Source organism: Notechis scutatus, chromosome 1, assembly GCF_049901735.1.
Source record: "Notechis scutatus isolate UNSWTSFEM ecotype Mainland chromosome 1, rNotScu1.2, whole genome shotgun sequence".
Lineage (NCBI taxonomy): Eukaryota > Metazoa > Chordata > Lepidosauria > Squamata > Elapidae > Notechis > Notechis scutatus.
Genome location: NC_142009.1, coordinates 148,596,025 through 148,605,823, shown reverse-complemented (window position 1 = coordinate 148,605,823; position 9,799 = coordinate 148,596,025). Strand labels below are relative to the sequence as shown.

Below are 9,799 nucleotides of genomic sequence, written 5' to 3'. Positions count from 1 at the left end.
TTTGGGAGAAGAGAGAGAGAGCCTACGGAGCTCGGGGAGGCCATTTTCGCCCTCCCAGAAGCTCGAGGAAAGCCTCCAGAGCCCGGGGAGGGCAAAAACACCCCCCCCGCCATGGTGCAGGAGGCCAACTAGGCCACACCCACCATGGCCACGCCCACTCAGCAACCGGCCAGAAAACCCTTTGCTAAATGAATCCCATCCCTGGGGTGACTATTCATCCAACGACTGGTGGTAAGGGCTGGGATTGCCATCACTGCTTTCCAATCATATACCTTAGCAATGGAAATTCCAGTCCTAATTACTGTTGTAATTTGAGGATGACTCGTGGTATGTTTTTTATAAGATTGATGCTTTTACCAGTATCCTTTATCATAAAAATAAGTGAAAAGGTGGATTTAAGGGGAAAAAAAGTCTAAATCAACTGGAAGTAATAAGCACATTGTGCCAAACTGCCGTGAAAACACGACTTGCGGTGAGTCCAAAAGAGGAAAAGCTGCAATGGGGAGAGAATTTAATTGCTAATAGTTAAATTACTTCCATGTTCGCCATAAAGGTGAAATGTAGTAGGATGCATATAATGCAATACCTGATTAAAAATTTAAAATGGAATATGTTAATATTAAGCTACACACACCAGTGATGGGATTCAATTTTTTTTACTTCCGGTTCTGTGGGCGTGGCTTGGTGGGCGTGGCAGGTGAAGGATACTGTAAAATCTCCAGTCAGAGGTGGGATTTGCTGGTTCTCCAAACTACTCAAAATTTCTGCTACTGGTTTTCCAGAACTGGTCAGAATCTGCTGAATACCACTTCTGACACACACGCACATGCACACACACTCCAAAATATATTCTATATATTTTATATACAATATATACTTGGGGTATATTCTACTCCAAGTAGAAATGAACCCTAGCCCCTTTTTTGAATTTCTCAAGAGACCTATTTTAAAAATTCATTTAAAACTTTGCAGGCATGTGGCCAAAACATAGACACTTTTTTTCAGAAAGCTACTTACAGTCCTGAGCAAACAGTCATCCATAGGTTGAAATATGGGGCAATGTTCTTCTTCATCCCCTCAGATCACTCTTGGAGATGGTCATAATAGCAATCAGGATTGCGTGTTGTAACTAAGCTTGTTTAATCCAGGGGTTCATTTTCTGAAGCTCTGTGGGTGTATGGATATCAAATGTGGCTTGGATTGAAATATATATATATATCCCCTCAAAATCTTGGCACAGAGTTTCTAATTTGAAACTACAGGTAGTCCTCGACTTACAACAGTTCATTTAGTGACCATTCAAAGTTACAAAGGCACTGGAAAAAAAAGGACTTATGACCATTTTTCATATTTATGACATTGCAGCATCCAGATGGCCACATGATTTACATTCAGATGCTTGACAACTGGTTCACATTTATGACGATTTGCAGTGTTCTGGGGTCATGCAATCATCTTTTGCAACCTTCTGACAAGCAAAGTCAATGAGGAAGCCAGATTCCCTTGTTACTAGTTTAACAACTGTAGTGATTCACTTAACGAACATACATTCTGGCCTCAATTGTGCTCGTAAGTGGAGGACTACCTGTACTTGGGTTTAAAGGTTTTTCTAGTAATTGTTGGAACCTAATCCCTAAATGTTTTTCCAAAGCATGACACTGGTGATCTGTTTGAAAGGTGAGGGGATTGGCTTAACCTGTAAACTTATTCCTCATATGCATGGATAGGCTATACAACAGAAGCTTTTAAGAATCAAGAGCTACATTAACACAACTACATTTAACCTTCCTTACATCGGTGTAATTTCAAAACAATTGCTTAGCCCAAATATTAACTTATTGGCTTTCAACCAAAGTTATCTTTGTAGGACTGTCCAAAGAGGAACATAAAATAGTAACAGGATAGTTGATCTTATACCCTGAACTCTGTTTGCTTTTCTTGAAAAGAACAGAACAAGTGATGATACTCAGTTAATTTTGGCTTAGCAATGTTGCCCTTGGTTAATACTTGAACAGGAGACCACAAGGAAATCCCTAGACTGTAGGCTAGACTGGGAAGCTGAGAGAAATATTCCAAGCAAGGAAAGGCAAACCGTTCCCAAATTATCCATTTTAAAAAATTACCTAGGCGTACAGGTATAACTACCAATACCCAAACCCAGCTTAAAGAGGCTTGTCCCTCTAATAATAATAATAATAACAACAGCAGCAGCAGCAACAACAACCCCCCACGGGGTGCCGCCTTGACGTGGCGGGGGGCTTAACTGCTCCAATGAAGCTGAGAGCTGTGCTGACGGTAGTGCAAACTACCAGCAGGTCCAACCATGTCAGAGAGGTCTAGGCCGAGGAGCAGAATTGAGTGCACCCAACAACCCATGCAATGAATCATGGGGAAACACGATCAAACGACGCCTATACCGGGTCAATCGTCGCCCGGGTTAACAAGGACCATGTCGGGTGTTGGAGAACCTGGGCATCCGTCGACAAGTGGGCTACAGGCCACGGGTCCCATAGCTGTGTAACCAGGGCATGGGCCTGCAGGGCTACTGGAAGCTGAACAACCTCAGAAGCAGCAGAAATACATCTTGTCAAAGAACCGCACTGAAATGGAATGCTACCGCGATCTGCTCGCATAATCCGCCGATACATCACACAGTCCTAAACACTTGGGAGGTGTTCGACTAGTGATTTGTGATACGAAACCCAGCATGGTTATCTCGTTTGTTGTGTATACTGTCATTTTTGTGTATAATAATAATAATAATAATAATAATAATAATAATAATAATAATAATGATAATAATAATGATAATAATAATAATAATAATAATAATAATAATAATAATAATAATAATAATAATAAATAGTCATTGTTTATTATTATTATTATTATTATTATTATTATTATTATTATTATTATTATTATTATTATCATTATTATTAATTATTTGTTGTTATTGTTGTCATTGTATTATTATTATTATTATTATTATTATTATTATTATTATTATTATTATTATTATTTTGTTATTATTTTTTGTTATTTTATTATTATTATTGTTATTTTGTTATTATTATTATTTTGTTATTATTATTCCTGGATCAAGCTTGTGAAGTTAGAACCCACAGTGAAGGCTGATAGCAAAAGGCCATTTTTAAAAAGATCGGAATTGCTTGCGCTGCTACGCGGTTTGTATCAGTGGTTTCTTTCCCGGTTACCTTTAATCATAACCAAGCCATGAAAAGGGGTGGTGGGAGAAGGAGTAGGACCCCCCTTTTTTCCTATCCTCTCCTTTAAATCTCGTGAGAGAGGGAGGGGAGCTGTTATGATAAGGGGAGGGGTAGCTGGGAGGGCCCACTTCAAAAAAAAAGAAAGGAAGAAAGGAAGAGTGAAGGGAGATTTAGGAGGACCTTCCAGCTTGGTAAAGCCCCCTTCTTCTTCCTCCTCCTCCTCCTCCTTCCAAGGGAAGCGTTTCTTACGCGGGAGCAACACGGCTCACCGCCGCTGCGAGGCGATCTGGAGTTCTTGGCCATCAGCAGCCCGGATGTAGCGGCGCAGCAGCCCGGCCGAGCCGCCGAGCGGTGCCTACTGGCCTCCCTCGCCAAGTGTGGCACCGCGGAGAGCAGCAGGAACATGGCGCTCTGAGCAGCGATGTGACGGGGAAAAGGAGCCGGAGATGCCTCGGGCGCTCGCCTGACACGCAGCCGGCCGGCCGGCCGGCCCGCCATCGGGTAAGCGCCGGCAGGGCTGGGGAATGAATGGCGCGCCTCGGGGGTTTGGAGCCGCATCCTAGAACGGGGAAAAAGGAAGGAGAGGGTGGACGGGGAGCATCCGTCCGCCTAGCTTGGAGGGAGGAAAGGAGGCAAAGAGGGAGAAGCCCCCCCGCCACCTCCTTGCTTGTCAACGCCTTTGTCGGCTTCCCCCCGCGTCTCCGGAGACGAGCGCTGATTTGGGGCTTGCGAGGCCGGCAACTCCGCCGCGCAGAAACCAGAAGGAGCCGGTGGGTGGCTGACTGGATGGCTGGGTGGGTGTGGAGCGGCGTGTGCCATTGCCGGGAGCTGCCGAGGAGGCGACCGGGAAGGCGAGGACCCCCCCCCCCCAGGCGGTATTTGGGGATGGCGTCCAACCTCCACACACGCCCCCCCCCCCCAATAGATACTTATACTTATATATCTATAAGTAGGGCCGGGTCGGCGGAATCGCGCGCCACTATCCAGGCGCCGACCCCGGCCTCAACTCCAGCTCCTGAGGAGGGCGGGTCCGCGCGGCTCTTTGGCTCTTTGGCTCTTTGATCGAAGTCGGCGTTCCGGCGTTCGCGCCGCTTGGAAATAAGAAGCCTGCGGCTGGGAGTGGGAAGCCGGGAAGCCTCACTTGGCAAAACCCATTGGGGGCTAAGGATCGCTCCTAATAATGTGGCCGGCATCTTACAGGCATGGGGGGGGGGGCGGAGGGCGTGTGTGTGTGTGTGGGGGTACACATGGGTGGATTTGCGTACCTCCTACCGGGGAGGTGGTGCGTGGCGACAGGGTTTGAAAAAGAAGCGGAGCGGTGATCCGAACCGAATGGAGGGGAAGCTTCCGTGATTCTGCGCGCTCGGAATTTTAAAGAAAGGGGACAAAATAGGGAAATCTAAAACCCGGTTGCAAGTGGGTTGTGCCAGCAAACTCTCTGACCTTGCCATTTTAGATGTTGCGGAGGGAGCAAAGGGGGAGAACGGGAAAGAGCCCCGACCCTGATTAAACAATACCAGCTTGATAGATAGATAGATAGATAGATAGATAGATAGATAGATAGATAGATAGATAGATAGATAGATAGATAGATAGATATACACACACATACATATATACAATATATACAAACAAAAAGTGTGAAATCTAATCTCAGCAAGTAGCTTGCAAATCAAAAGATATATATATAGAAAGAGAGAGACAAATACAATACAGAAGCCTGATGATGGCAGATGAGATTCTGCCGAACGTTGCTACAACTTTAAAAGCACAACTACAATGACGTGGGAAAATACCCGAACAAAGCTGAATACCATACATATAAATACTTATAAATACTTACATATAAATACTTGAAAACTTAAGAAAACACACACACACACACACACACACACACACACACACACACACACACACACACACATACATATGTATAACTTTTGATTTGCAAGCTACTTGCTGAGATTAGATTTCACGCTTTTTGTTTGTTTTAATAGTTCCGGGGATGAGACATGCCTCTATTTATAAAACCAAGTGGATCTAAAATATGTAAATAGGGCCTTTTGCCAATCTCTTGAAGCCCACCGCAAATGTTGTATGGTGTGTATTTCTAGGAATTTAAAGGAGACGACAGGTAATATATTCAGCTAACACTTTGCAAACATGCCTTTAGAGCAGGGGTCTCCAACCTTGGCAACTTGAAGCACTGCACAACAGAACAACTACACACAAGGACAGTTTTTTCCCCCGAACGCCATCACTGTGCTAAACAAATAATTCCCTCAATACTGTCCTACTATTTACAAAGTGAGCACTACTATGACTATTAATCTTCTCATCACTCCTTATCACCCATCCCCTCCCACTTGTGACTGTATGACAGTAACTTTGTCGCTTGTATCCTTACAATTTATATTGACTGTTTTCTAGTATGATTTGATTGCTATTGTACCCTATGACTATTATTAAGTGTTGTATCTCATGATTCTTGACTCTTGACAAATGTATCTTTTCTTTTATGTACACTGAGAGCAATTGCACCATGACAAATTCCTTGTGTGTCCAATCACATTTGGCCAATAAAGAATTCTATGTCTTTAAGCCTGGAGGACTTCAACTCCCAGAAGTTAGTCAACCCTAAGTAACACTAACGTAAAAGTGAGCATATGGGTGGTTGCAATCTTAATCTAAGACTATTTTTCAACAAATTGGCTATCTGGAGCCCTTCACTCTCAAACATTTTTGAATAATAGAAAGTGAAGGATTAATTAAGCCCTCCAAATAGGTTGCCTTCATAGCTAAATAATTAGCTTTGCATTAGAAATCAAAGATGGTAGGCAAACTCATTATAAGAGATTGCCACTCTGAAAAAAAAACATAATGAAGGGAGTGGGCAGGAAATCTTAAAGCCCAGTTTTGAAATCAGTAGAATATACCACCAAATCTCTTTAATTTTACTGAGTTTCAAACATGAAACTTAAGATGCTGCTTACTTTTGCTATATGGACAGTAAAGTTATTTTACGAATTTGCTAATTCGTTTGTCCTTTTTATACATTATATTCATTTTATTGGGTGCGATGCTATGGGATTTATAACAACAGTTCTATAATGCCTATATTACATCTGTATAATTTATTTCTGGTATGATATGGGAACAGCCACAGCAACTTTGCATAATACACAGAAAGTGTGCAAGATGTCAGATAAGGTTCCCCAGACTCCTACCTTCCAGAAGCGATGGACTTTAACTTTCTCTTGCTGTAACTAACACTAAGGACAAGAAAGCCATGATGCTCAAAGGAATGATACAGTGATTTCCAGAGGCATGAGCATTCAGGAGAACACGCAACATGAGAATAGAAGAATTACACATCGGGCTGACATCAACTCTATCCAGGCATCCACACATCCAAAGATATCTGCCTTTGGCTTCATGTGGCAGCTAGATTGAGATCCTTGTTTAATTTCCATAATGCCTCTCCTAATATCATTCAGAGGGTTAACGGCTAACTCAGTGGATTGTTAGATGCAATTATTCATCATTGCTATGCTTACTCTCCCCCCCCCCCACCCCAACATAAATTTCTGCTAGGACAGCATTTCTCAACCTCAGCCATTTTATGAGCATGGACTCATAACTCCCAGAATTCCACAGCCAAGCTAGCAATCCCCCATGGTGGCTGGGGAATTCTGGGAATTGAAGTCCATACCTCATAAAATGGCTGAGGTTGAGGAACACTGTGCTAGGAGATAGAATAGTTGCCAGTTCTACAAATTGGATCATTGTTCCCAAAATATAAAAAATGGAGAACATAGAGTAGAGCAGAGTAAAGTAGAGTAGAGTGTAGAATTTAGAATAGCAGAGCACAGCACAGAATAAGAATAAGAATATCAGAGTTGGAAGGGACTTGAGGTCGTCTAGCCCAACCCCTCTGCTTAAGCAGGAAACCCTATACCATTTCAGACAGGTGGCTGTCCAGTTTCTACTTAAAAGCCTTTTAAGAACAAAGAACAACTTTGATGTTCTTATCTCTCTTCTGAATTTGGAGCAACTTGGAATTTAAGAAATCCAATCCCTTTTGTAGCAGGACTCTGGGATTCCTGCTACCAAACTGATACTCTTAGCGGTGTGAAAAATGGAAAAGATATTTCTGATCAGTATGCTGAAGTATAGGCACAGTATGCTGAGGCAAATATTGGTAAATCTTAATACCAAATGTGCAGCCCCTTGGCTACTTTTCTTCAGAGCTGACCCCAAAATTTCAGACACCAACCTTGGTTGATATATGTCCTTGTTAATGGCATGGAATGACACATGCTCTTCAAACTTTTCTTTCTTCCTAAACAGCCCAAACTACTTTTTTGTCAGTTGGACTTTTATCCTGTATAATGTAGTTTCTCTTACTACTCTGGGATTGAACCCAATTATGTACTTCCTCTGACATCTTTTGTTATAGGCACTGAATCAAAGCCAGTCAATTCCCTTTGACTTTTCTTCACAATTGAATTGTGGTGCTTGGCTTCAGTTAGGTATATTCAGATTTCATGCATGCTTTACTTGCAATATCATTCTGTCCCCAAATGGAGATACCATGTTCTATATTCCTCCAGAACTTTGTTCATTTTCCTAGACCTATTTCAATTTACATTATAATTCGACACATTTTCTTGACTGGAGAGTATCATCTATGATTCTAACAGATGACTTGATATCACAAACCACCTGAAATCTCTTTGAAATAATACAAAATCTAACAGGTTCTTCAAATCCTTGTCCAAGATCACTGAAAGCTCTTGAGAACAACTGAATTCCCAGTATTTCTGTTATTTTATTTTTAGAATGTTAGTGGAAATCCTGTGAACCTTAGACATACCTCACTGATCTCTGACTTAAGCTCTGAACCACATCTGTGTAACTCTACAAGCATATTAACACCCCATTCTTCATTTTAAGTTTTTGGTTGAACAACCTGTATATGCTTCACTTCTGTTATGGCTTTAAGAAACAGATGTCTTCATAACGTATAGATAGTCCTCATCTTACATCAGTTCATTCAGTGATCATTCAAAGTTACAACGTCACTGGAAAAAGTTACTTATAATCATTTTTCACACCGTTGCAGCATTGTCATGGTCACATGATCAAAATTCGGATGCTTGGTTGCCAAAATGTACAAAAATTTATCACCAAAATGCTGGAAGTATAAGGACTTACCAGGCACATTCTATCACATGTGGTGGACATGTAATCATGCAAGACAATATTGGAGATTGATACAGACATGGGTGGAGCAAATGGTGGAGGAACACATTCAGTTTAAGCCAGGAATATTTCTCTTAGAAATAATGACAGAAGGTTACAGCAAAGGTATAACATTTAATAATACATGTATTGACAACGGCAAGAATGGTTGATGCACAATATTGGAAAAATGAAAATATACCACCAAAAAGAGAGATAATAAGGAAAATAATGGCTTGTGCAGAATCTGATAGATTAACTTTAATACTGAAAAATAAGGGGGAATCAGAATATTATGATACCTGGAATAAGTTTTATCTGTGGTTGCAAAAAAGAGGGGAAGGTCGGAACAAAAATAGCTAGGAGGATTAGAATCAAAATGTACATATTGTACCAATAATAGGAATGTGAATGGTTTGGTTAAATTTTTTTATGTAAGGCAAAGTAATGCCAAAATGGTTGCACTGTGCTTGATACTTATAGTTGTAAACAATAAAAATATATTCAAAAAATTTGTTTTGGATGCTTGGCAACTTGTTCATATTTATGACAATTGCAGTGGTCTTGTGAACACCTTTTGTAACCTTCTGACAAGCAATGAGAAAGCCAGATTCGCTTAACAACCATGTTACTAACTTAACAATTATAGACATTCGCTTAACAACTGTGGAAGAAAGGTTGCAAAACGGGGCATAATTCACTTAACAAATGTCTTGCTTAGCAATAGAAATTTTGGGCTCAGTTGTGGTCGTAAATTAAGGACTACCTGTATTGAGATTGAACCTAATCTTGGAATTTATATGGTAGTTGTATATTTTGAGTGGGTGCAATATCCTTTTGAAATGCTTCAAATGACTTTTTTTAGTGTAGGAATATTTCAGCACTGATTCCTGTGAGGAATGCTTATTAGAGAGAGAAATGTACAACAGGATCTTCAGATGTCCCTTGTGACTTGCCTACTCATGATTTGTTGCTATTTTAGTTGTGTCAGATGTTGGAGGGCGGGTTGCTCAGCACGAAGTGTTTCAGAAATTTTACACCTGTCCCCCAGAGTTGCTGGAATGTATTGCTCAACCTCTGCCTTGTCTTGTTTTCCAATTCAGTGGCATGAGGTCACTCTCTCTTCCTCTTCTTAGTGCTGCCATTTGCTTTTGGCTTTCCCATTTCCCTCTCCCACAGATATACTTGCTGGTCATGGCTCTTCTCTGTTGTAATGGGTACTTTTCTTTGAAAAGTGTTATTAGATGGAAGCTTAAGCTTAAACATCAGAGACCAATGACTGAGTCGGGTGAAAATCAGCTTGAGGTTTAAAGCAGGATGGTGCA

General features: G+C 41.3%; 1 protein-coding gene across 4 annotated transcripts in view; it reads left to right on the top strand.

Annotated features, from left to right (window-relative positions):
- The first annotated feature begins 3,463 nt into the window (after positions 1-3,463).
- PAK5 (p21 (RAC1) activated kinase 5) overlaps positions 3,464-9,799 on the top strand; it is a 131,151-nt gene continuing 124,815 nt past the window's right edge. For 2 of the 4 annotated variants that reach the window (XM_087948461.1, XM_087948463.1), the window contains exon 1: positions 3,467-3,731. The gene's annotated coding sequence lies outside the window, so the exon portion shown is untranslated. Of the gene's footprint in view, positions 3,732-9,799 lie in introns of all 4 variants that reach the window. The other 2 variants (XM_087948462.1, XM_026668410.2) reach the window with 2 other exon arrangements.